Consider the following 26,410-nt stretch of genomic DNA (forward strand, 5'->3'; position numbering starts at 1 on the left):
CCCCCCACATTGAGGAGCAGTGTGTGGGGGGAGGGGAGGAAAACCAAGGTAAGAGTGTGGGAATCTATGGGGAAATGTGGAACACAGAGATATATTAAGTAGAAGTAACAGACCCATTTCATTATGTCGTGAACCTAATGCGAGTATGGACTAAGTGTATTACTGCTTAATATAGTTGCTACAGAGGTGTAGGGTAATAGAAGAGGATTGAATTACTCTGGACGATACACGATTTGGAATATTATCACTGGGACAGACTGGAGACAATGTCGCTCAACATATATTTAAGTCTCCGTCTAACTTCCTCTACATTCTCTCTAAAGTCACCGTTTTCTATGTTACCACATACACGGACAGACCCGTAAAATTGTCAGGCAGCACTACCAAAATTCGGATTTTTTTTTTTTCATATATACACATGAGCTGTTGCATTCTTGTACAGCCACTAGTACGCGTAGAGTTTTGGGCAGGTTCCTGGAATACGATCCCCTGCCGCGAAGTATCGTTGTTACAACCAAGTACACATTTTACTGTTGCGTTAAACAGAGGCTACAGTTAAGGATTTGCGCCCAGTAAATCCTCCCCGGCCAGGATACGAACCCATAACAAAGCGCTCGCGGAACACCAGGCGAGTGTCTTACCACTACACCACGGAGACTGGTAACAATATTTCAAACTAACTCTTGGGTTAACTATTTACTGCTACCTGAATAGAGGCATCAGGTGTGAAGAAAGTTGTCTAACTGCTTATGTCCTCCCCTGGGATTGAACGCAAGTCCCTTTATTCAGTGCCGAGGACGTAGACTCCTGTGCTACAAGACTTCCTGTGCAGGCGATGAGTCACAATAACGTAGCTGACGTATGTTGACCAGACCACACACTAGGTGAAGGGACGACGACGTTTCGGTCCATCCTGGACCATTCTCAAATCGATTGAGAATCGTCAATCGACGACGAAACGTCGTCGTCCCTTCACCTTCTAGTGTGCAGTCTGGTCTACAAGACTCCTTACCTTGGGGTTATCTTGCGGTGGCTCAAGGGGTCAAGGTCCCCGCGGCCCGGTCACTGACTAGGCCGCTATATTTACTTTGTTATGTTCACTAAATGTCAGGTCGTCAGACATCATAATTCCCAAATCTTTTTACGTGTTGCTTTCCTTCTATAAGTCTGATTGCGTCCTGTACCCTGTATTTCGTTAAGTTCCTCGTTTCTATCACCAAACCTAAGTACTTGGAACTCATCCCCGTTAAACATAATGTTATTTTCCGTTGCCCAATCAAAGACCTTATTTTATTGGCTTGCAGTTTTTCAGTAACTTCAACAGAAACAATTCATATATTGATTTTTGTATCATCAGCAAAGGATGACACGGACCGGTGACTAATGGGTGGTGGTAGATGACATGTTTGAGGTTTCGGTGTAAGCGGTAATGACAGTTGTGGTGCTGGGGATGGTGGTGATAATGGTAGTTGAGAGATGGAAGGAATAAGGGTTGTAATAATGGAATGGGGGTGATTGATGGTGGTAGAGGTTAGCAGTGGTGGGCAGGGTAAGAGGAGGTAGAGAGCGTTGAATTGTTGTCGATGAAATGGTGGTGGAGAATACCGGTTGTGTTGCGGTGAAGTGGGGGTGTGATGATTTGACGTGCGATGGTGTTGAGTAATGAGATATGGAAGGAGTTCATCATATTAATAAAGCAATGCATCGGTAATTGTACACTCGGGTTATTTGGCTGTTAGAACGTACCTGCATTATCAAGTAGGTCCTTGAGGTTCGCTTCCGATGTGTCTCCAGTGGATGTGTTAGCGGCTGCCTTCAACTCGAACACTGCGACGGATACTAACACCACTTACACTTCTCATAAGTCCTCCCTGAAAAGCAAAAGAAAACGCATTATATTTTCAATTATAGAAAATGTAAACGTTCACACCACTAACTATTATACTTACACTTGTCTGATGTATTACACGCGGACATACTGGGTCACAATGTAAAATGGACTTCTTGCTGTGGGTCGCAATAACAAAATATTTGGAAAACGCTACCCTAAGGTCGTAGTGGTAATATGATGATTGAAAATTGGATGTTTGGACGAGGTATAGACAAATTGTAGACAGGCAGTCCGGCCTCTCTAGCGTTCCCAACGCCACTAATGTAGTGAATTCTCGGAATCGGAGGACCCACCAATAGAAAACGGGACATTACGTCCATTTCGCGAGCCGCTATGATTTTTAGTACATAAGTTAATGGCCTTAGGGAATTTATACGTCAAAATGCAATGTACTATGCGAACCGTCCATCGATGGTTCGACAATCTCGTTTTCTGAGTGTTAAAAAGAGTTATATCACTAGGATAGAATGTATGGCTTATGCTAGGCTGTATTAGGTTGGTTAAGTTGCGTTATAAAATTCGTTGGCGAACCGTCTGGCGCCTCACTTAGTTGTGCCTGCGAGGGGTTGAGCTTCGACTCTGGTCCCGCCTCTGAACCGTCAGCCAACTGGTGTACCGGTTCCTGAGCCAACTGGGCTCTATCACGCCTACAATTTAAATTGTACATGTTGTGTGCCTCTATTTAAACCCAACGCGTAGGCCTAAATGAACATATATCTTAATGGCTGGAGGTGACAAGTGGAATACTGCGACAACGGTCAGTCTCAGCCTAAGTTATGTATATATTGACGTAAATGACATCAATAATGAGCTGGCCTATGTAACATGTCCTCAGAGAGGAAATCCCCTCACGGGAATGGATTGAGAACGACTTCATAATTAGTGCTAGTATCCACCCTCTATCCATGGTTAGGTTTTACCTTGACATGGTTTCGGGGCTTAGCGTCCCCGCGGCCCGGTCGTCGACCAGGTCTCCTTGTTGCTGGACTGGTCAACCAAGATGTTGGACGTAGCTGCTCGCAGCCTGACGTATGCGTCACGGCCTGGTTGATCAGGTATCCTTTGGAGATGCTTATCCAGTTCTCTCTTGAACACTGTGAGGGGGTCGGCCAGTTATGCCCCTTATGTGTAGTGGAAGCGTGTTGAACAGTCTCGGGCCTCTGATGTTGGTAGAGTTCACTCTCAGAGTACCTGTTGGACCTCTGTTCTTCAACGGGGGTATTTTGTACATCCTGCCATGTCTTCTGGTCTCATGTGATGTTATTTCTGTGTGCAGGTTTGGGACCAGCCCCTCTTAATATTTTCCACGATAAAATTATTATATATCTCTCCCGCCTCCGCTCAAGAGAAAACAGATTAGGTTAGATTAGGTTTCATTACGTTTGGTTACGTTAATACGGTGTATATTGACGATAATATGAAATTCAAAAACGATCTGAATGAACCAGAGAATTCATGTTACTGAATACCAAATTCTTCAAAACAACAAAAACGTTTTCAGCATATACTTTTTTATGTTTTAAACCAACGCCTTATAATATAATAAAGTTATTACCAAAAAATAACTGTTAAGGACACAGTAAACTACATGTTCAGGACTACATGTAAATTGACAAGGTTCACTTTCCAATTTACATGTGGACTATTACTGGAACCGTAATATGCATTCAGACCATCACATATATTTACATAACTATCCAGCTGGTTTGAAGAGGGGTGTGGTTTCTCAAGGTCACGGATTTGATCTGAGGACGGGCTCCCCTAAGGTGGCGGACCTGCACTTAGGCCTGGGAGTGAGGCACTTAGGAAGGAGGCCTGGTCGACGACCGGGCCGCGGGGACGCTGAGCCCCGGAAGCACCTCAAGGTAAGGTAAGGCTTGTATCGTGCCCTCCCCCACGTAGGTCAAACTATTGACCTTCCCTCAAGATGCCAAACCTGTCTTTTCAAACAAAAACGTCGTTAAATTAAATTTTAAATTTTGCCCCCAAAGGGCGAGTTTATTGGGCAGCGCCACTCATCCTGTGAGTGGACACGCCGCCATAGCAGCATGCACAACACTCCCCAATAGGAAGAAAACCCGCTGATGGGTTGTTTATCCTGTCACTTGTACCCAGACACAGCTGCGACTTGCTTAACTGTCTCGTTAAGGTATGTTATTGTCACCAACGGAAAGCAACGGTTTCCAAACATCCGTTTTCTATGCATCGGCTTGTTAGGTTTGGTAGGCGGCTGGGGTTCGTACATTTCTGGTTAAGACGATGGATTTTGTATATTGTGACAGAGAGAACAGGTGAAAGATACGACCACAACAGTTGCCTAACTCCCGAGTACCTATTTCAGTGTTGGGTGACCAGAAGCACCAGGTAAAAAGAAATCGTTGCCCAACCGTCTCTGCCCAGCCCGTGGATCGAACCTTGGGTCCTCGGCTGTGAGCTGAGGATGTAGACCACTGCGCTACAGGGTCCATAATAACAAAGCCAAAAAAATAAAATTGCTTGAGTACTTAAGTTACACATTTTGCTATTTTTCTTTCTGCTATTTTCTCGGCGAATTCCCTCACCTCCTCCTCTCACCTTCGGTGACCTCTGGTCGTGACCTTAAATGACCCGAGCCTGGAAAATGACGCTGTTCTTCCACCTTATAATTTAACTCGCCAACCTGCTGCTAACGAGTCCATAACGACCCAGCGACCTCTGACGGTGGTACTGTTGGATGACCTCCGCAGAAACGCACAAAGAAAACGGAGCGTGACGGCCGACAAAGGGTGACTCTCGCAAACGGTTCCACACGATAAAAGTACGTAACAAGTAATGTTACATCAATTATTTTACATATAATATATTTATTGCATAAAGCAAGAGTTTCAGACTATCCTTTGTATGGACACCTGAGTCATTAACACTGGCTAGGTGCTTGTTAATCTCGCAGCCGCCAAACCCTTGTTTAGGAATGAAAAAGACCTGACACCTTGGGACCCAAGAGCCGAAACTCGACCTCAGCAAGCATGACGAAGGCAGCCCGTCCTCATCAACAAAGTCGAACTGATTGTTAATCAAGCCACCAAAACCATTGTTTAAGAATAACAAATAATCGCCAACAGAACCTAATAATAATAATATATGTATGAGAACGAGCCTATTTGTAATACATAATACGTTAAAATGTATGAATTGTGTCTCTAGGGTCGGCCGCCGCTTTAACGAACCTGGCCTGAGGACAGTGTAAAGGTGCGATCGAACACAGGAAGAGAGCAAAGAACTCTTTTTAAGGAAAGTTGGAACGAAATCAGTTTTTTAGTTTAACGAGCATTTGTCCATTGTTTGTTAAGACATGCTGGCATTATATGAAATTACTGAACGTTCATGAAACATTTAAACCAACCCGTCTTCGGGCAATGTTCATTCCATCCAGCGGCCGACCCCAAATACCCATTCGCACATGCTGTTCATACAAAATACAACTAAATATTATACATTATCATATTGTGCTAATATGTAATATCTACTTGGTAATGATCCATTGCCAAGTAGTATGGGTTGGGTGTCTAATTTTCAGCCACTTAATTGTGACTTACTGTCTACATTTTGTACATATTTAGGCCTAGGCTAAGTATTTAGATTATGTGGGCAATTATTTGTATTTGTAGTACATGGGTGAAGTATTTACAGAGGCACGATTCGAACAGTGGTCGCCAGCGAAGCTATATTTGAGAAAAGTATGAACGTCATCAGTTGTAAATCGTGTGTAAAGTATTTTTCATTCATAAACAGTGGATTTGGCGGATAGATAAAAGAGTATTTGGCCTTTGTTGATGAGGCCAGGCTTTACACGTGTCTAAACGGCCTATCGTCAAACCTGAACATTTGGGGATTTAAAACTTGTAAGTCGAACACAAATTAATTTTAATCTACATTAATCAATATTAGGCTTATAGCCAACTTGACCATGTTCGAAGCTACAATTCGAACATGTTTGCTTCACTTGACGCCTGTAAACACTCCTTAAACCATCGCAACTAAACCATCTGATCCAACTTTACAAAGACTTAACTACGCGTCAGCCAACAATATAAATCAATTTATATTCGATATTTTATTTATTATTATTATTCCGCATTAAAGATACACCGTAAGAGTTAGCTGTCAACTGTATAAGACAAATATTGACTTATGAAAACGTGTATAAGTCAGGATATTTACTTATATCCTGAGACAAGGCTTTATCCTGGGATAAGTCTTAGACGAGTACTAACATAGGATTAACTGTGACGGGAGAACCTGTCCTCTCACTTAATACATCCCAATTTGTGTTTATGTTAGAGACCTCAACATAAATATGTGTTGTGGTTTGATGAAAGTTCAAAACATTGCAGTGTTGACGTTTCACGGAGGGTTGACGGGGACCCGGGAGGTCAGGCGAGGTGTTGCCTTGATTCGAACGCTTCTGGCTAGCTGAAACCGCAGCAAATTTGACGGTTATTATGGCGTGAGAACCAGGCAGCCGCAGCTTGGATGAGCATGGGTGCCACGGCGTCATCCACCGATTAAACATTTCACACGTAGACATAAACATTAGTCTACAATGTGTAAACGTTACCCCACACAGGTGTGAACATCACCAATGCATGTGTTTAACATTACCTAGTCACGTGAGTCTAACACTGCCAAACAGGTGTAAATATCCATCGCATAGATTTACAGACAAGTGCACAGGTGTAGAGAGAGACACACACGAGTCAGCACCGCTCCTGTGCCAGGTAAGTCCACTACGGGCTCACCATAGTCCGTGCTACTTGGAACTTATTCCGAGTAGCTGAATCTATAACAACGACAACAGGTGTAGAGGGAAGGTAGGTAGAGGGAAGACACGTGGCAGGAGGGAGCAGGAGGGACCAGGAGGAGGGAGGAAAGGGGGGTAGAGGGAGAGAGCAGGTAATTAACCAATCAGGACCCTCCAACGAGGCCAATAAACACTCTCATGGTCAAAAATACTAACTTTTACTTCGTGTAAGAATGTGAAGTGATTTTGAGAATATCAGAAATCGTTTGCGGGACGAAAAGGAAAGATTTTTTGAACGTGATTGAGTTGAGGCCTTGAAAGTGAATTCTCAATTGTGTGTGTTCCTTTTTGTTAAACTAAGACTAGGGTTCATTTTCATGTTCCTCATGAGATTGCTGGCTGAGAAATGTTATCCTATATCACTTCACCTTAAGCTTGATCCTGGAATGTCATTTGATGAGATTATTTGTATTCATTAAAAATACACTAAAGTGAAAGCTAAGCTCTCTCTCTCTCTCTCCGCCCCATATCAAATTTCCAATGCCCCTGTTGGTTTCGTTCTGGGCTCACAATCGGGGATCACAGGTTCGATTCTCAGGCGAGACAGAAATGGTTGGGCAAGTTCTCTTTTACCTAATTCCTCTGTTCACCTATCAGTATATAGGTAATATAGGAGTTAGGCAACTGTTGTGGTGTTGTATCCCACAACCCCTGGGGACGGTCAGTAGTTCCTTAATTATATATTAAGAAACCTTAATTATATATTAAGAACAAAATTTAGAAATTAAGAAAATTAATTAAGAGCAAAATTAAGAAATTAAGAAAATTAATTAAGAGCAAAATTAAGAAATTAAGAAAATTAATTAAGAGCAAAATTAAGAAATTATGACAATTAATTAAGAGCAAAATTAAGAAATTAAAAAAATAATTAAAAGCAAAATCTAATTTTGAACTCTTCAAATATCTCAACTTGGCCAGGAGACTTGGTTAATTTTTAAAGTTGCTCTTTGTCTACAAACCTCAGTTTTTGTAATTAGTAGGATAAGCAAATGTAATGTATTTTTAATACTTCCTCTATAGTACAGCTATGTGAATAGCTGTACTATAAAATAACAACGTACTGGAGTGAATGATATGGAAGAAAATGCAGAATAGAACCAGTGAAGAGCAGAGGTGCCATAGGCACAATCAGAGAACACTGTATAAACATCAGAGGTCCACGGTTGTTCAACGTCCTCCCAGCGAGTATAAGAAATATTGCCTGAACAACCGTGGACAACTTCAAGAGAAAACTAGTTTTCTTCAAGGAGTGCCGGACCAACCGGGCTGTGGTAAACATGTGGGCATGCGAGGCGCTCCAAGCAACAGCCTGGTGGACCAATTTCTCACAAGTCAAGCCTGGCCTCGGGCCGGGCTTGGAGAGTAGAACTCCCAGAACCCCATCAAGCAGGTATCAAGCAGGCTGTCGCTTGGAGCGGCCCGAAGGCCCACATATCCGCTACAGCCTGGTTGGTCCGGAACCAACCAGACCTCCCTACTCTTCTCCTTTTCTACTTCCTAAGCCCGGCCTGGGGCCAGCTACAGGCAACTTGATCCAACAGGCTGTTGATTGGAGCGGCCCGCAAGCCACCATATCCATTACAACAACGATCACTCAACAAGGCAGTAAGAATCAAATCCTCTTTCGGTGAGTAAATAGACAAGGCACACAATATAAGTCCACAATGATGGCCTTGCCTTTAGCCTCACACACAACACAAGCCAGAGCTCCCAAACGTCACCCACAACTGACCACGTTGGATTTTAGATATTATTAGGGTCAGTTTCCGAAGAGAATGATGGAAGGTGCACTGGATGACAGAGGAAATGCTCTCGCTCTCTCTCTCTCTCTCTCTCTCTCTCTCTCTCTCTCTCTCTCTCTCTCTCTCTCTCTCTCTCTCTCTCTCTCAAATTCCCACAAACACCTTACTGTGGATACTGAAAGCAGGTATTACTTAACCACAATTGTGGTCAAGTTTGGTGCTGGGCTTAAGGCCTAACGACCTCTTGAGAGTTACTAAGGCCACAACAACATCTTACTGACCAACCAGCGAGTACACCTTAACCATGAACTTAGTCCAGGAGTAAAGTAGCGCGTATATGCACTGAGAGGGAGGGAAGTATCAGGGAAAAGCACCAAGATTGATTGATAAAGATTAAGCCACCCTAGAGGTGGCACGGGCATGAATAGCCCGTAAGAGAAGCACCGAGCCATTACGACTATATACAGCACTGGGAAGGGGTCAGGATATTACGGGCTATTCATGCCCGTGCCACCTCTTGGGTGGCTTAATCTTCACCAATCGGTCAGGATATACAAGTTACAGTTCCGCTCCTGTGCCACGCCACCATTTGGTCCGGGAGACATCTCCCGTCACGCAGGGTGCAGTTGCGCCTCCACAGATCTCCAGTATCATCTTTTGATACTGGTAATGGCTCGAAAGGGCCACCACTTACGGGCTATTCATGCCCGTGCCACCTCTTGGGTGGCTTAATCTTCATCAATCAATCAATCAATCCTGTGCCAGGTAAGTCACGGGCTCACCATAGTCCGTGCTACTTGGAACTTTTGTTCTGAGGATAATGTTCTCAGGATAAGGATTTGGGATGAGGCAGGTGGGGAGGCATATATATATATATATATATATATATATATATATATATATATATATATATATATATATACACAGGTGGGATGAGGCATATATATATATATACACACTGAGAGATGAAGTATATATCACTGATTGGTTGGCCTGGCGGGTTGCTTGGGTTGGTACGTTTCTGGCTAGCCAAACAGGTGTGATTTTTGACGGAGTGACAACTCAAGAAAACTGAGTAGAGACAAAGCACGAAGAGGTACTAGTTGGTTGTGCTCTAGCTCTCCAGCCTCGAGCTTCTCAGCCGACTCTGGTTCCTTCCATACGAGCAACACAACCAACCCAATTTTGTCGTGTGTGTGTATTCTGTTTCATCGCTTGGACTGGCAAGCACAGAGTCGACCTCGCTTCAAGCAAGTCGGAGATCAATCCACAATGGTCTAAGTGGTTGAGCACCGTTGATCCTTCCCACCGTATTATCCCAGCTCCTTGTCCTTATATCCTAACTCCTTGTCCTCATATCTCTGTTCCTTGTCCTCATATCTCAGCTCCTTGTCCTCATATCTCTGCTCCTTGTCCTCATATCCCAGTTCCCTGTCCTTATATCCTAACTCCTTGTCCTTATATCTCGGCTCCTTGCCCTCATGTCTCAGCTCCTTGTCCTCATATCTCTGCTCCTTGTCCTCATGCAGAACAGAACTAATGAGGAGTAGAGGTGCCATAGGCACAATCAGAGAACACTGCCTGAACATCAGGGTCCCCCAGCTGTTCAACACCCTCCCAGCAAGCATTAGAAATATTGTCGGAACAAAGGTGGAAGTCTTCAAGAATCATTTAGACAAGTTTTTGCAAAAAGTACCGGACCAACCTGCCTGAAGTGAATATGTGGGCCTGCGGGCCGCTCCAAGCAACAACCTGTTGGACCAAGTTATCACAAGTCGAGCCTGGCCTCAGGCCGGGCTCGGGAGTAGAAGGACTTCCGAAATCCTCTCCAGGAATGTTCCAGGAATGCTCATATCCTAATTCAAATGCTATATAATCAGATTTAACTTAGCGTTTTCTCATCATTGCCTAACCTCTATTTTCATCGCTTACGGGTCATAAGAAAAAATAAACTCCACTGAATAAAGATCTAACCAAAGTGAGGATGACATAACGATATAAATATTACAGAAGGTTGAAGGAATAATACTAATAGTAATATCAGTTAACTTGTCGTTGTATTATGACAAGATCTTCGTTATCGTACTGCATTTAATGATTAAATTTGTGCTTAAAATATTTATCCAAAACATAAAGATTAAAGGACACTCAAATCGTTATAACCTGTTCTCTGGAGAAATAAAGAGAAATGGAGGAATGAAATTTTCATTTGGCCCCCTAGCTACAAACAGGTGACAGTCTTAAAAAGCACTAGCAAGAAACTGTTGTCTCCTTAGATACAACCTGCAGTGCCAATGTTGAGTAACCCTCTTCATGGAGGAGTGATGTTGAATATGGTTGCAAGAAATTAGTTGTTGCAAAATTAGTGGTTGGGCCAGAGACGGTTGGATACTCTTTTTTTTTGTCAAATAGTCAAAATGCCTGTAAGAGACAATTCACTGAACTAAAGCCAGAGACTACCCATGTACAGAGAGGATTAAAACACAATTACAACGAATACAAAGTGATTTTTTTCTACCACAGTCGTGGATACACATTTACAATGCTAACCAGCATATATATATATAATATATATATATATATATATATATATATATATATATATATATATATATATAAATATATATATATATATAAACAGTGTTTGAGGTGTCTTTTTACATAACGTCAGTAATGTGCGTTTACAAAGGTGAAATGCAATTCTGACCAGCTTCCACACACCCTGTATACATATACACACACATATACATACATACATACACATATACTTACAGAATACCATTAAGTGAGCTTGACCTACTGTTCACTCAGCGAGCTTGACTGAGATAATGGAAGTATCAGGAGAAAGCACCAAGCCATTACGACTATTTAGCACTGGGAAGGGGGTCAGGATACAGATTTGGGATGGGACGGGGGAGGGAAATGAATGCTCCCCCCAACCACTTATGGACGGTCGGGGGATTGAACGCCGACCTGCATGACGCGAATCCGTCGCTCTACCGTCCAGCCCAAGTGGTTGAGCATCACCCAGGCAGGCCCGGGGAGAGAGCACCTGCCCAATTACTGCCGGAACACGTACGCTGTGAAGGCGCTTGCGTACTCTGTATTAGTCAGGGATTATGTATGCAGTTGACCAACACACGTTTATCCCATGCAAGAGGTATCCTCGTTCAGGGTGAGAGAGAGAGAGAGAGAGAGAGAGAGAGAGAGAGAGAGAGAGAGAGAGAGAGAGAGAGAGAGAGAGAGAGAGAGAGAGAGAGAGAGAGAGAGAGATAGAGAGAGAGAGAGAGAGAGAGAATGATGGTGCTGGACATGGTGACGCAAGCACCACTACCTGGCATGTCTCAAGGCTTCACCCCCTCCCCCCCCCATCTTCCCCTTAATCCCCTTACTCATTCTCCCCCCTCCCCCATGACTCCTCACCCCCCCCTCATAACTCCTTAGTCTCCCCACTAGCCCTCACCCCACCAGTACACCCCCCCCCCACCAGTGCCTCTTGAAACCTGTGTAAATGACTCTTGTTAATTAACTCTTACACATAAAGAGGTCTCTTGAGGTAAATTCTCTGTAAACTTCGCGGTTAACATTTACAATGGAGTACACAACAGGACTGTAAATATAATGGTGACCCATTACAGGTCAATCCCGTTTTCTAAGTGACGTTACATTACGTTTTGAAGTGCTTCTCTTAAGGGAATATTTCGCAGCTGACTGAATCATATTTTAACGTATAAATCCCTTAAGACCTAACAACTGCATGAGCTGAAAATCAGAGCAGGTCTCAGAAGTGACGTGATGTCCCCGTTTTCTACGCATAGGTCCTTAGTTGGGTTAGCTTCGGGGTAACTGAATTTAGTACATCAGTTTAGCGACGTTGTGAATGTCCGGGAAGACAGCCAGGCTGGCTGGCTGGCTGGCTACAGACTATACGTGAATGTGATGGCTAAACCAAACACAACCTTTAAACCCAGCTGGAAAGGTATGGTAATTAAAACCGGCCGTGGGAACCTGTAGATAAGTTATGGAGACCTATGTTAAGCCCCCACACCCTCCCTCTCCTCTCTCTCCCTCTCCCTCTCCCTCTCTCTCTCTCTCTCTCTCTCTCTCTCTCTCTCTCTCTCTCTCTCTCTCTTCTTAACTAAGTCTAGGGTTCATTAGGGCTGTCGAGTGAAGTACCTAGTGAGTGAAGCTGCAAGCAAGAGCTGTTATCCTATTTCATCTATGCCTTCATGTGCTAGAGAAGGTCAAATGACGGCTCTCTGGTCATGGAAACACCTCTTCTCTCCCCCCCCCCCCTTTCCCCCTACAAACCAATGGAAATCAGTACATTAGATAGCTGACAGTTAGAAAGGCGGAATCCAAGAGCTAGCAGTTGAATTCTGCAGGCACCACTACGATGAGAGGTAAGATGAGTTAAAGATGACAAAGTTAGAAAATACAGGAAAAAAAGGTGACATGATTACTACGTAGAAAATACAACAAGGAGTCGACAAGCTAGAGGAAGAACGTTTGAAAAGTGCAACTTGAAGAACAAGAGGCTATAGGTTCAAATTAAGAAAACAAAGCTACCAAACAAACATTAGAAAGTTCACTTTTGCAGTGCTAGACGCTTGGAATAAGTGAGAAGGTGGTGGAGGCCAAGACTGTCAGTAGTTTCAAAGCGTTATACGACAAAGAGTACTGGGAAGACGGGACACCACGAGCGTAGCTCTCTCACTCAGCGCGTAGCGACCGGGAGCCGGTCGGCCGAGCGGACAGCACGCTGGACTTGTGATCCTGTGGTCCCGTGTTCGATCCCGGACGCCGGAGAGAAACAATGGGCAGAGTTTCTTTCACCCTATGCCCCTGTTACGAAGCAATGAAATAGGTACCTGGGTGTTAGTGAGCTGTCACGGGCTGCTTCATGGGGGTGGAGACCTGGTTGAGGACCGGGCCGCGGGGACACTAAAGCCCCGAAATCATCTCAAGATAACCTCATCCTGTAACTACACTTAGGTAATTAACACACACGCAAAGTAAAAAAAAATATGCAACAAGACCCGTTCCTGACCTAATGGGACTAAGCTATTAAGAAAGACTGAGGGAGTTGGACCTTCCTACTCTGGGGGAAATAGGGAATAGCGCAGACATGATAACAATGTACAAGATATTAAGGTGGATTGAAAACAAGACATAGAACAAAGTTCTAATTAAGGAACAGTAGAACGAGAGGACATAATGGGAAACGCGAATCACAGAGATGTCAGAAATATTTTTTTCACTCAAAGAGTCTTGAATAAGTGAAAAGGATCAGATGAAGAAGTTGTCGAAGCCAATTCGATACACAGATTTAAATGTAAATATTATAAGAAAAACGAGTGAAAAAGAGTCACTGCATTGAGCTAATGAAGGTCGAAAGGTGGGGCCTAAGAGCAGGACCTCAACCCCCCCCCCCCCGCAAACACAACTAGGTGAGTACAACTAAGATATGATAAGAGTCCAGTAGGTTCAGGAACCTGTACACCAGTTGATTGACAGCTGAGAGGCGGGACCAGAGAGCCAAAGTTCAACCCCCGCAAGCACAACTAGGAGAGTACACACACACACACACACACACACACACACACACACACACACACACACACACACACACACACACACACACACAAGGAATTGAATAAGAATTGAGGAATTGAATAAGAAATTCCAGGAGGTCTTCACCTTAGAACAAGGAGAAATTCCAGAGGTAAGTGAGGGAATAGCTAACCAGGAACCACTGGAAGAGTTTGAGATTACCAGTGGGGAAGTAAGGAAGTGTTTACTAGAGTTGGACGTGACGAAGGCTATAGGCCCAGATGGAATCTCCCCTTGGGTTCTAAAGGAAGGAGCAAGAGAACTGAGCCTACCACTCTCCATAGTGTATAACAAATCACTGGCAACAGGGGAACTGCCAGATATTTGGAAAGCAGCTAACGTAGTCCCGATATACAAGAAAGGGGATAGACAGGAGGCACTGAACTACAGGCCAGTGTCCCTAACCTGCATACCATGCAAGCTGATGGAGAAGATATTGCGAAAAAAACTAGTGGAGCATCTGGAGCGAAGGAACTTTGTAACACAGCATCAACATGGGTTCAGGGATGGCAGGTCCTGCCTCACAGGGTTACTTGAATTCTACGACCAGGCAACAAAAATAAGGCAAGAAAGAGAAGGGTGGGCAGACTGCATATTTTTGGATTGTCAGAAAGCCTTTGATACAGTGCCACACAAGAGGCTAGTGCGAAAGTTGGAGATGCAGGCTGGAGTGAGAGGGAAGGTACTCCGGTGGATAGAGGAATACCTAAGCAACAGGAGACAACGAGTCTGTGTGAGGGGTGAAGTCTCAGATTGGCGAGACGTCACAAGTGGAGTCCCGCAGGGGTCAGTCCTCGGACCTATACTGTTTCTGGTATATGTAAATGATCTCCCAGAGGGTATAGATTCGTTCCTCTCAATGTTTGCCGACGATGCAAAAATTATGAGGAGGATTGAAACAGAGGATGATAGTAGGAGGCTACAAGATGACCTGGATAGACTGAGTGAATGGTCCAACAAATGGCTGTTGAAGTTCAACCCGAGTAAATGCAAAGTAATGAAACTAGGCAGTGGAAACAGGAGGCCAGGCACAGGATACAGAATAGGAGATGAAGTACTTAATGAAACAGACAGAGAGAAAGATCTAGGAGTTGATATCACACCAAACCTGTCTCCTGAAGCCCACATAAAGAGAATAACGTCTGCGGCATATGCGAGGCTGGCTAACATCAGAACGGCGTTCAGGAACCTGTGTAAGGAATCATTCAGAATCTTGTACACCACATATGTAAGACCAATCCTGGAGTATGCGGCCCCAGCATGGAGCCCGTACCTTGTCAAGCACAAGACGAAGCTGGAAAAAGTCCAAAGGTATGCTACTAGACTAGTCCCAGAACTAAGAGGCATGAGTTATGAGGAAAGGCTGCGGGAAATGCACCTCACGACACTGGAAGACAGAAGAGTAAGGGGAGACATGATCACAACCTACAAAATCCTCAGGGGAATCGACCGGGTAAACAAGGACGAACTTTTCAACACTGGTGGGACGCGAACAAGGGGACACAGGTGGAAGCTGAGTACCCAAATGAGCCACAGAGACGTTAGAAAGAACTTTTTCAGTGTCAGAGTAGTTAGCAAATGGAATGCATTAGGAAGTGATGTGGTGGAGGCTGACTCCATTCACAGTTTCAAATGTAGATATGATAGAGCCCAATAGGCTCAGGAATCTGTACACCAGTTGATTGACGGTTGAGAGGCGGGACCAAAGAGCCAGAGCTCAACCCCCGCAAGCACAATTAGGTGAGTACAATTAGGTGAGTACACACAGCTAGTAGTTCAGAGCCAAAACACCTACATATCCGGCTACCATTCTCCATGGCTAGTTGACCTCTGACGTCTAGGGCGGTGGGAGGACCTGACCTTTGACACCGAGGGAGGTCAAGGGCCATTGACACTCAAGACGGTCACGGGGCATCACCTTCCTCGCATCGAGTCGCACGATTATCAACTCCCGAAATAAAATTATACGTTCGTACTCGCCTGGGTACGAACTGTACCGCGGGGGGTGGGGGGGGGGTGTAAACTGTACCCATTATCACCGCTCGTTACCGGTACGTGAGCACTGTTAAGTAAGCACCCTTGTAAGTGCCATACAGTCACTTATAAGACAGTATGTGTATCTAAGAATAATTCCTAACTCCAACACTCTGAAGGTGGACATGTTCCAGACATGATAGATAGACTTCCCTTTGGGTGGGATGGGGAGGGGGGGGGGGGGGTGGAGGAGGTAATTGGTGTATATGTTAAGGTTTTATGTTCATTCACACGGATGAACAACACAGTGGGAGAGGAAGTTGTTCATACAGGCAGGCGCTGAACATGCTGCTATGGCGGAATGTTCTCTCCAGGGAGCGAAAATTCCTCTCCCACAGCATGTTCTGTCCTAAAGGACATGGTGAGAAAGAACACCATGGGAGAGAGACACCATGGGAGGGAGACACCATGGGAGGGAGCCACCATGGGAGGGAGACACCATGGGAGGGAGACACCATGGGAGGGAGCCACCATGGGAAAGCACAAGGTGGGAGAGGACAAGTGGAAGAGTGTGGGAGAGAGGAGGTCGCCCAGGTCAGCCACGGGCGGGCGGGGAATCACAAGGATGGTTATGTTCATTCTGGGAGAGTTGGGGTCACCCAGAGGGGGGGGGGGGGAGGGGAGGGGAGGGGAGGGGAGGGAGGGAAGCAGGAGGGAGGGAAGCAGGAGGGAGGGAAGCAGGAGGGAAGGAAGCAGGAGGGAGGGAAGCAGGAGGAAGGGAAGCAGGAGGGAGGGAAGCAGGAGGGAGGGAAGCAGGAGGGAAGGAAGCAGGAGGGAGGGAAGCAGGAGGGAGGGAAGCAGGAGGGAAGGAAGCAGGAGGGAGGGAAGCAGGAGGGAAGGAAGCAGGAGGGAGGGAAGCAGGAGGGAGGGAAGCAGGAGGGAGGGAAGCAGGAGGGAGGGAAGCAGGAGGGAAAGAAGCAGGAGGGAGGGAAGCAGGAAAGGACAAGCGGTGAATGAGCAATTGTACCTGTTACTCAAATATCAATTTCGTGGGAACCCTGAACGTGCTATGAGAGAGAGAGAGAGAGAGAGAGAGAGAGAGAGAGAGAGAGAGAGAGAGAGAGAGAGAGAGAGAGAGAGAGAGAGAGAGAGAGAGAGAGAGAGAGAGAGAGAGAGAGAGAGAGAGAAGACACAGACCTGATGCAGAAGTCAAACTCCTTAGTAAACAAAAGTGCAACAAAAAACATTAAGATACAATATCATAATTGCTGGACAGCAGCAGCTCCAAAACTTTTCATAAAGCCCCCACGATTGTTTGTTTATACCTCACAAATGTCCAACTGTCTTGTCTGCCAAATCAGCACATTCTTTAAGCCCTGAGGAGACGGGAGCTTTACTTTGGTTGCACCATTCAAGACCACATTACTTCATCACCATCAAAAGTAATTAGCAGCCTTGAATGGGCCTAATGACCTGAAGTTTCTTTCCTTTTTATGTCGTCATGTTGGGCGCCTGACAGTTGAGTGGACAGCGCTTCGGATTCGTAGTCCTGAGGTTCCGGGTTCGATCCCCGGTGGAGGCGGAGAAAAAAGGGCAAAAAAAAAGTTTCTTTCAGCCTAATGCCCCTGTTACTAGCAGTAAATAGGTACCTGGGAGTTAGACAGCTGCTACGGGCTGCTTCAAGGGGGATTCCATCCAGCGGTCGACCCCAAAGACGCATTCATAAAATTTAACATGCTGTTCATTCAAAATAGAACTTTTCTCAAATACAAATTAATATTATAATATATTAGCATATTGTATATATATATAGGCATAGGTTAGGTTAGGTTAGGTGTTTAGGTTCTGTTGGCGATTATTTGTATTTGTAGTACGTGGGTGAAGCATTTATACCGTTGTGATTCGAATAAAAGTCGTCAGTGAAGCACTTGTTCCGGAAGTGTTCGAACGTCATCAGTTGTGAGTCGTGCGTAAACCGTTTTTCATTCATAAACAAGGGGTTTGGCGGGTGGATGGAATGAACTTTGGGTCTTTGTTTGGAGGACGAGCAGGCAAACTTCACAACCCAAAGATATTCTTGTTCAGCCCATCCTCCAAACAAAGATCCAAAAGTGATTCCATGCACCCGCCAAACCCCCTGTTTATGAATGAAAAGCGGTTTACACACGACTCACAACTGCTGACGTTCGAACCTATCCGGAACAAGTGCTTCACTGACGAATTTTATTCGAACCTCAACGCTATAAATGCTTCACCCACGTACTACAAATACCAATAATCGCCAACAGAACCTAAACACCTAACCTAACCTAACCTAACCTAACCTAACCTATGCCTATATATACACAATATGCTAATATATTATAATATTAATTTATACTTGAGAAAATTCCCGTTTTGAATGAACAGCAGATTAAAATTTATGAATGCGTCTGTGGGGTTGACCGCTGGATGTAATGGACTTGAGTCGAGGACGGGATGCAAACTTCACAACCCAAAAATATTATTGTTATAAACAACCTCGTAGTGCTTCAGAGCTCATGAACTGTTTAATAAATGTAAACAATGTCGCCATGACTGAGGAAAGATGAACAGGTTTCGTAACGGGTTGCGTAAATATTTGGTGAATGCTGGGTCTGCGCTTCTAAATGAATTTGTGACTAAATAGCACTTAACCTGCAGAATTTATAGAGAAATATTGATCTTAATTGAACCACAGTCTTATATTTTTTATTAAGATTGATTGAAAGTTAGTGAGAAAGTGTGTGTGTGTGTGTGTGTGTGTGTGTGTGTGTGTGTGTGTGTGTGTGTGTGTGTGTGTGTGTGTACTCACCTATTTGTGCTTGCAGGATCGAGCATTGACTCTTGGATCCCGCCTTTCCAGCTTTCCCGCCTTTGTGTGTGTGTGTGTGTGTGTGTGTGTACTCACCTAGTTGTGTTTGCGGGGGTTGAGCTCTGGCTCTTTGGTCCCGCCACTCAACTGTCAATCAACTGGTGTACAGATTCCTGAGCCTACTGGACTCTATCATATCTACATCTGAAACCGCGCATGCATGGAGTCTGCCTCCACCCTCATCACTACGTGCGTGCGTGCGTGCGTGCACGTGCTTGAATGCAAATGATCGCCTCTGGAACTCTACAAATCATTCTTGGAGCACCTGCGGCCATCTTGCCTCACTACAGGAAAGGGTAATGGAGAGGGTCGAGGAGCAGCAGTTAACGTAAGTCACAGTCGTCTGCCCCAGCACCACCACCTCGTCCGTATCTATACCTACTACTTACACCACCAAGGACGACCTGCGCCTCAAGGTCACCACTCCACTCGCTGTCTGGCTGGCTGGCTCTGACTCGCCCTCATTCACCTCCCTCTCCCCCCGTTCGTATCCCTTCAAGAACCTCAAGGCAAATTTCAAAAGCATAAACCTGTTGACAATATATTTAGCAACATAGCGCAAGTGGCTGCGTGGAGGAGGAAGACTTTGTGAAGGAAGAAACCTTTGGGGCGTCCAGCACTATTACGCAAGGATGTGTCTGGCTGGATTCCTGCGCGTTCCTTACTTGCCACACCCCCCACACCCCCCACACCCCCCACACCCCCCTCTCTCCCCCCATGTCTATCCCCCCATCTATGCTCCTCCTGCTCTACAATCCCCTCCTATACCCACCAACTATCTTATTTCCCATCCTGTCATAAGCGTGTATTTATACCCATTTTCCCTATCTTGTTAAGTCTTTCTCGTGTTACCTGCTTCCTCTTCTGCCTTCATCGCTATTAATATCTCTCTCTCTCTCTCTCTCTCTCTCTCTCTCTCTCTCTCTCTCTCTCTCTCTCTCTCTCTCTCTCTCTCTCTCTCTCTCTCTCTCTCTCTCTCTCTCTCTCTCTCTCTCTCTCTCTCGGCCCCATTCTTCGTATTCTTCTTTTTTTTTCGTCATATTTCCTGATGACATCAAAACGCCTCGTACCGTCAGCGTCTTGTCCACGTGTATGCTGGCATACTCTGCGTCTTGTCCACGTGTATGCTGGCATACTCTGCGTCTTGTCCACGTGTATGCTGGCATACTCAGCGTCTTGTCCACGTGTATGCTGGCATACTCTGCGTCTTGTCCACGTGTATGCTGGCATACTCAGCGTCTTGTCCACGTGTATGCTGGCATACTCAGCGTCTTGTCCACGTGTATGCTGGCATACTCTGCGTCTTGTCCACGTGTATGCTGGCATACTCTGCGTCTTGTCCACGTGTATGCTGGCATACTCTGCGTCTTGTCCACGTGTATGCTGGCATACTCTGCGTCTTGTCCACTCGATACATAATAATTATTATATGATACAGAATTATTGTGTCATGGCAGGATGTGCAGAAGACCCCCGTGGAAAAGCAGAGATGCAATAGGTACCCTGAGAGAGAACTCCATCAACATCAAGGAGACAACACTGTTCAACACTCACCCGCTACACACACTGAGGTCATTACTGGCCGGCGTCTCACCGTGTTCAAAAGTGAACTAGATAAACATCTTCAAAGAATCCCTGATCAACCAGCCAGTTGCTATTCCTACATCAGCTTACGAGCAGTCGCATCGAACAGCCTGGTTGACGAGGCCACCCTCCACGAGAGCTAATTAGAGACAGGAATGAGAGAGAGAGAGAGAGAGAGAGAACGAGAGAGAGAGAGAGAGAGAGAGAGAGAGAGAGAGAGAGAGAGAGAGAGAGAGAGAGAGAGAGAGAGAGAGAGAGAGAGAGAGAGAGAGAGAGAGAGAGAACAAGTTGCGCCTCCCAAGTCAGTCGTTGTAAGCAATACTCTCTACGCCAGACCTGACGACAATGCTGTTCAGAAGCATGCATAATAGCGACAGACAGAAGAGTGGAGATGAAAAGGGGCGGGGGAGCAAAGCCCAACAATACAGCGAGTGTCAATTACGTGTCATGTGCGTGCCACAAGTGACAGATGGTGGCACACACACACACACACGGCACGACAACACACCCAAACACAATGGGTTAATTAGTTCCCTGATTACCTTCTCCTTGGCTACACGAGGCTTCCCCCAGACACGCCATACACTCATCAGGGCGGTGGAGGGAGAGGCAGCCATGGTGTGTGGTGGTGCTCTAGCTCCTGGAACCGGGAGGGAGGGAGGAGGAGTGCTGGTAATAACTCCTGCAACATGAGCCCAACTTTATGACGCCACAATGACCCTCCGTGAAACCACCAACACCACAACCCCACCACTCATTCTTCAGCCCTTCTCAACATCACTCATAACTGCAAATATTCAATTTACACAACTGTATTGACAAAACGCCCCCCCCCGGCCTCCTCCTCCTCACTTTGAACTCCTTCCAAGAACTTTGTTGTGAACACATTACGGGCTCACCATAGCCCGTGCTACATGGACACGTTCTGAGTAGCTACATCTAAAACAACAACAACAACCTAAGAACTACAGCCCCCACAATACAACAACCTAAGAACTACAGCCCCCACAATACAACAACCTAAGAACTACAGCCCCCACAATACAACAACCTAAGAACTACAGCCCCCACAATACAACAACCTAAGAACTACAGCCCCCACAATACAACAACCTAAGAACTACAGCCCCCACAATACAACAACCTAAGAACTACAGCCCCCACAATACAACAACCTAAGAACTACAGCCCCCACAATACAACAACCTAAGAACTACAGCCCCCACAATACAACAACCTAAGAACTACAGCCCCCACAATAAAGAATATACTAACATACTCATCATCATTAAGTTCAGGTCCTGCCCCCCCCTAGTCTTCCCACCACACCTTCGTTTCCTTAAGGTGCAACCCTAATAAATTAACCCTAAGATTCCTTCCAGTTCCCACCCAGGCGTTTCCACCCACCTCCAAAGGGTACTGGATGAACTCTGGCTGTGACTCGTACGACAATCTGCTAGCAGCTGCGTTTAACAGCCTAGTTGATCAGACCACCAACCTGGAGGCCTGGTCAGAGACCGGCCCATGGGGACATTGATCCCCGGGAGCAGCATAAGATAAACACAAGATAAAGAAGGGACGGTTCACAACAACAACAACAATTACACACAGAAATCACAATAGCGTGATGCATCAAATGAACAAATCCACAAGGGCCGTGACGAGGGTTCGAACCTACGTCCGAGAGCATCCCAGACGCTGCCTTAATCGACTGCGCTACGACATGGTAAAAAGAATTGTAACCAGAACTGCCCTTACTTGAACAGCAACAACAACATTCAGAGGATGGTGTGAGTGGTGTTCCCGGTGGATGTGCTGGGAGTCCACCTGACCCCTTGCGGCCGGGCGCCCCGCAGGCCTGACTAAACACACCTACCCACCAGTTACGTATCTCAAATATCCCGTTGCCGCCACCAGCCAGCAATTGATGTGGAGAGAGAGAGAGGGAGAGAGAGAGATAGACGCGCCGTCAACAAGCACGAGGAAGGGCATTTTTGCAACATACCTCTGTGTAATTTGCATACACTACAGTAAGGCTGGAATAATAAATTCTCTGGAAATGGCAATGGCAAGCTTTCCAGACGGGTACCTTAGTGCTCCGTGAGCCTGGCCGCGCTGGAACTCTGGACTGGCGGACCTTTCAAGCACAGCTCTTTTGCGTTTATTCAGCTTTTCGATGTATCTTCAAGTTTGTCAATATTATTATTGGACTTCTTCCTGATCTGACCTCTCCAGGTCTCTCGTGACTCCCTGACCTCTACAGGTCTCTTAAATGTGATTCCTTAAATCTCTTAGATCTCTTGAATAACATTTGAAAACTTGAATGTGACCTGTCTTCCCCCCTCCTGGGGGCTAGTTAAAAGATTTGCCCATCAAATCTTTACTCGCAACACTCTTGCTCTGATGATGGCAAATTGAGCCGAAAACGCGTTCAGCATTCTCTATTTCTTCAAATGTGATTTTTTCCGCATACTTGGATCAGTTTTTATCATATATATATATATATATATATATATATATATATATATATATATATATATATATATATATATATATATATATATATATATATATATATATACACACCCATAAAGCACCTTGCTGACGATTAATTGAAAGGACCAGACCCTGGAGCCGGCAGGAAGAGGATGGTTACACACCAAGTCTACTAAGGTTGATTGATGATTAACATGGTTGGGAAAATGAGCCGTAATAATTCCGGTGGTTGGTAAAGAGTGACGCCAACACCTCCTCTTTACTCACCTGCCGCACTCTCTAGTTCACACTGACATACTCATTCACTCACTCTGTCGAAAGGGGCCACTCTACATCAAATACTTGGCGCTTTCCCCCCTACGGTAGACCCCAAAACCCTACCTTTAAAACCCTAATATAGGGTGCTCTCTCTTCATCTACCCTGTTCACTTGACACTGATTGGCTACAACGTCAGTGTCGCTTTCTGGAGACCACCGTTCGATTCCAGAAGGTCCAAGTGGTTGTGAACCGTTCCTTCACTCTGTCCTCCTATCCTAGCCGATAGTCTCTCTACTATCCATTCAAATGCTCTACACAATCTGGCTGTTCTTCTACTTCCCAAGCCCGGCCTGGGCTCAGGTTTGTCTTGCGATAGCTTGATCTACTAAGCTGTAGCCTGGAGCGGATCGCAGACCCACACATCCGTTACAATACGTCTTCTCCAGAATACGGGGAAATACAGATCAAAACCAACATAATAGATACAAATAATACATTAAATACTTACCATGGAATATTCGTTGGTGACGGCTATGGATCTCCTTCGAAGTTTGGCCCTTGGGAGAATTTTGGACCCGACGGAGGAGAAATGGTGCAGATGGTACAAGGCGTCATCTTGTAGTGACGAGCGGTGATGCTTCACTACCGGGCTCCTCTCCCCTGCAGTAGAGAGGTCCTCCTCCTCCTCCTCCGCCGCCGGATAAGGATATTTCTGACTCCTGGAGACGTTTTCTGGATTATCGAGCGTGTTGAGGCAGCGGAGCTCGTCGTACGACCTGGCGCGATAGCACAGAGGTCGGACGGAGCCAGAATTATCCGTCGCCACTTCCTTCGACGTCCTGTACTGCTTTAGTGACGCGAAGGACATTGACTTCTTTGGTTTCAGCGAAGAATATACATTTTCTTGCAGGACGCCGGAGGGAGGAAGGGCGATGTAAGTGCTCTTGTCCTTTCTGATAGGCGTCAAAGCCAGCGACTTCCGTCTTGTTTCCTTATTGAGGCGCGGTGTCCCGTATGTCACGTCTGAGAGAGGGGGTGAGGGGGGGCACGTGGCGGGCAGCAGAGCACGAGGGGCGTGGCAGTTCACCGGAGGTCGTGAGGTAGGCAGCTGGGGTGGAGGGCAGGTAGGTAGCGGCGGTGGAGACTCGCAAAGAGGAGACATTCTACCACTCGAGTATTGGCTTGACCTCCCACTCGACGATGGGCGGCTCCTCGACGGGGAATCGGGAATGGGCGACCTCCTCCTCCTCCTAGACATGGGCGTGTAGGGGGAGGAGGCCTCGGAGGTCGTGGGAGAGGTCGTGCTGGCGCCCGGCCTCGTGACAGACACGAACACTTCGTCCATGTCACACAGGCACTCTACGCACCCGTGGCCCTCTGCCCCCTGACACACATGGCCCTCCCCCCCGTGCCACCAGCAGACAGGGGGGGAGTCCAGCAGGGGGGAGTCCAGCAGAGGTGTGTCCGCACTCTGCTTCATGCTGAAGTCTCGCGGACCGAATTCACACACTAGCGTGAGGCTCACATGCTAGTTCGGCGGCGAGTTTATTATATATAATTCTCCAGTTCTTTGCTAAGACAAAATCATTATCTGAAAACAATAGATATAATGGTTTAGGAAGCGGGTACTTATGGCTATGATTGATTGATGAAGATTAAGCCACCCAAAAGGTGGCACGGGCATGAATAGCCCGTAAGTGGTGGCCCTTTTGAGCCATGACCAGTATCAATAGATGATACTGGAGATCTGTGGAGGTGCAACTGCACCCAGCGTGACGGGAGATGTCTCCCGTCTTATGGCTATCATCGCAGCCACTTCTTGTATGACCTCTCTATTCTAAGGCCACAGATATCTTACTAACCACTCTATCCAAAGGCCACTACTCAACAAGTCCAATATATTATCTCCCCGTTCTCCAGGGCCATCAATTCTCCCTCTCCTAACCCGAGGACCTCCTATCCCTGCCACCGTCACTCCTCCCGCAATGCTCTTGTGCACGACGATCCAAGAGGACTTCGATGCCATTGAGAAACCAATCCGCGGTCTCCTCTGTTTACCGTTCCCTAAGGATCCATAAGGTCCCTAAGGACACCAACGTCAGCAATGAAGGCTGTACGAGGCATGCAATCTGTTGTCGCCCTTAAATCAACCACAGTAAAGGTTGCCTCTGCATTACAGTGTCATTTCTGAATAACACTCTTAAGCAAAATTGTTCTTGGAAAGTATTTGTGATTGTTCCAAGTACAGAAACTGTATTTTCCTCAAAGCTAGCATTTTCCTCAAACTTTGCCGACTTATGGAACAGTGTGTGTGACAGCTCTAGGTAACGAGTGGCCAAGCATCAAGTACCTACAAGACGTCTTGAAGGGAGTAATAGGGAATAACAGCAACGTATTTTTATAATTTTATAATTTATTTATTTTTATAATTTTCTGATTGCATCGGCAATCAGAAAATTATTGCGAGTTAGAAAACAGAACAGCTCGCTACCTATCACTCTGTAAGTTAGTTAACCTAACTAAACATTAGTTTCACCTAACTTACTGTGAACCTGGTTAAATTGTAAACTAACGAAATCTGAGCAAAACTAACATGATATTGATCAAGCTGAGCTAAATCATACTAAAGTTATCCAGAAAAATGTGGTTAGCTATAGTGTATATATAAGTCATATTCCTGAGATTAACTATAAATTCATAGTCTTTAAACTGGTCGATAGAGCGGAGGCCTTGCTTCTTGCAGAGTCGGTGTTCGATCCCCGATGGTCCAAGTAGTTGGGCACCACACTTTCCTCTGTGCCCCTGTCCTGTTATCCCAGCTCCCTGTCCTCATAACCCAGCTCCTATCCTGTCCTCATATCCCCTACGAGCGCTATGTACCCGCACTGAGAAAGCTTTCTCTTAAACACCTTACCTAAATATGTAATTATTTCAACACGCGTATATCACCAGGTGTTTGAGGTTGGGTTAAACTGAAATTGACCATTAAAAACAAAGGAGAATATCAACACTTTCGGCAGCCTCCTCCATGGGAAGAATCGAGTCTAAAGATTATCATCTTGAGGTTATCTTGAGATGATTTCGGGGCTTTTTAGTGTCCCCGCGGCCCGGTCCTCGA

General features: G+C 45.7%; 1 protein-coding gene across 1 annotated transcript in view; it reads right to left on the reverse strand.

Moving 5' to 3' along the window:
• The window catches only part of LOC123755372 (ras GTPase-activating protein raskol), a 378,842-nt gene extending 353,982 nt beyond the window's left edge, over positions 1 to 24,860 (reverse strand). Inside the window, exons 1-2 of the mRNA XM_069327648.1 lie at positions 23,801 to 24,860; positions 1,747 to 1,871 (exon numbers count right to left, since the gene is read on the reverse strand). The gene's annotated coding sequence lies outside the window, so the exon portion shown is untranslated. The remainder of the gene's footprint in view (positions 1 to 1,746; positions 1,872 to 23,800) is intronic.
• Between the last annotated feature and the right edge of the window lie 1,550 nt (positions 24,861 to 26,410).

Source organism: Procambarus clarkii, chromosome 20 (assembly GCF_040958095.1).
Source record: "Procambarus clarkii isolate CNS0578487 chromosome 20, FALCON_Pclarkii_2.0, whole genome shotgun sequence".
In the NCBI taxonomy this organism is placed as follows: Eukaryota; Metazoa; Arthropoda; class Malacostraca; order Decapoda; family Cambaridae; genus Procambarus; species Procambarus clarkii.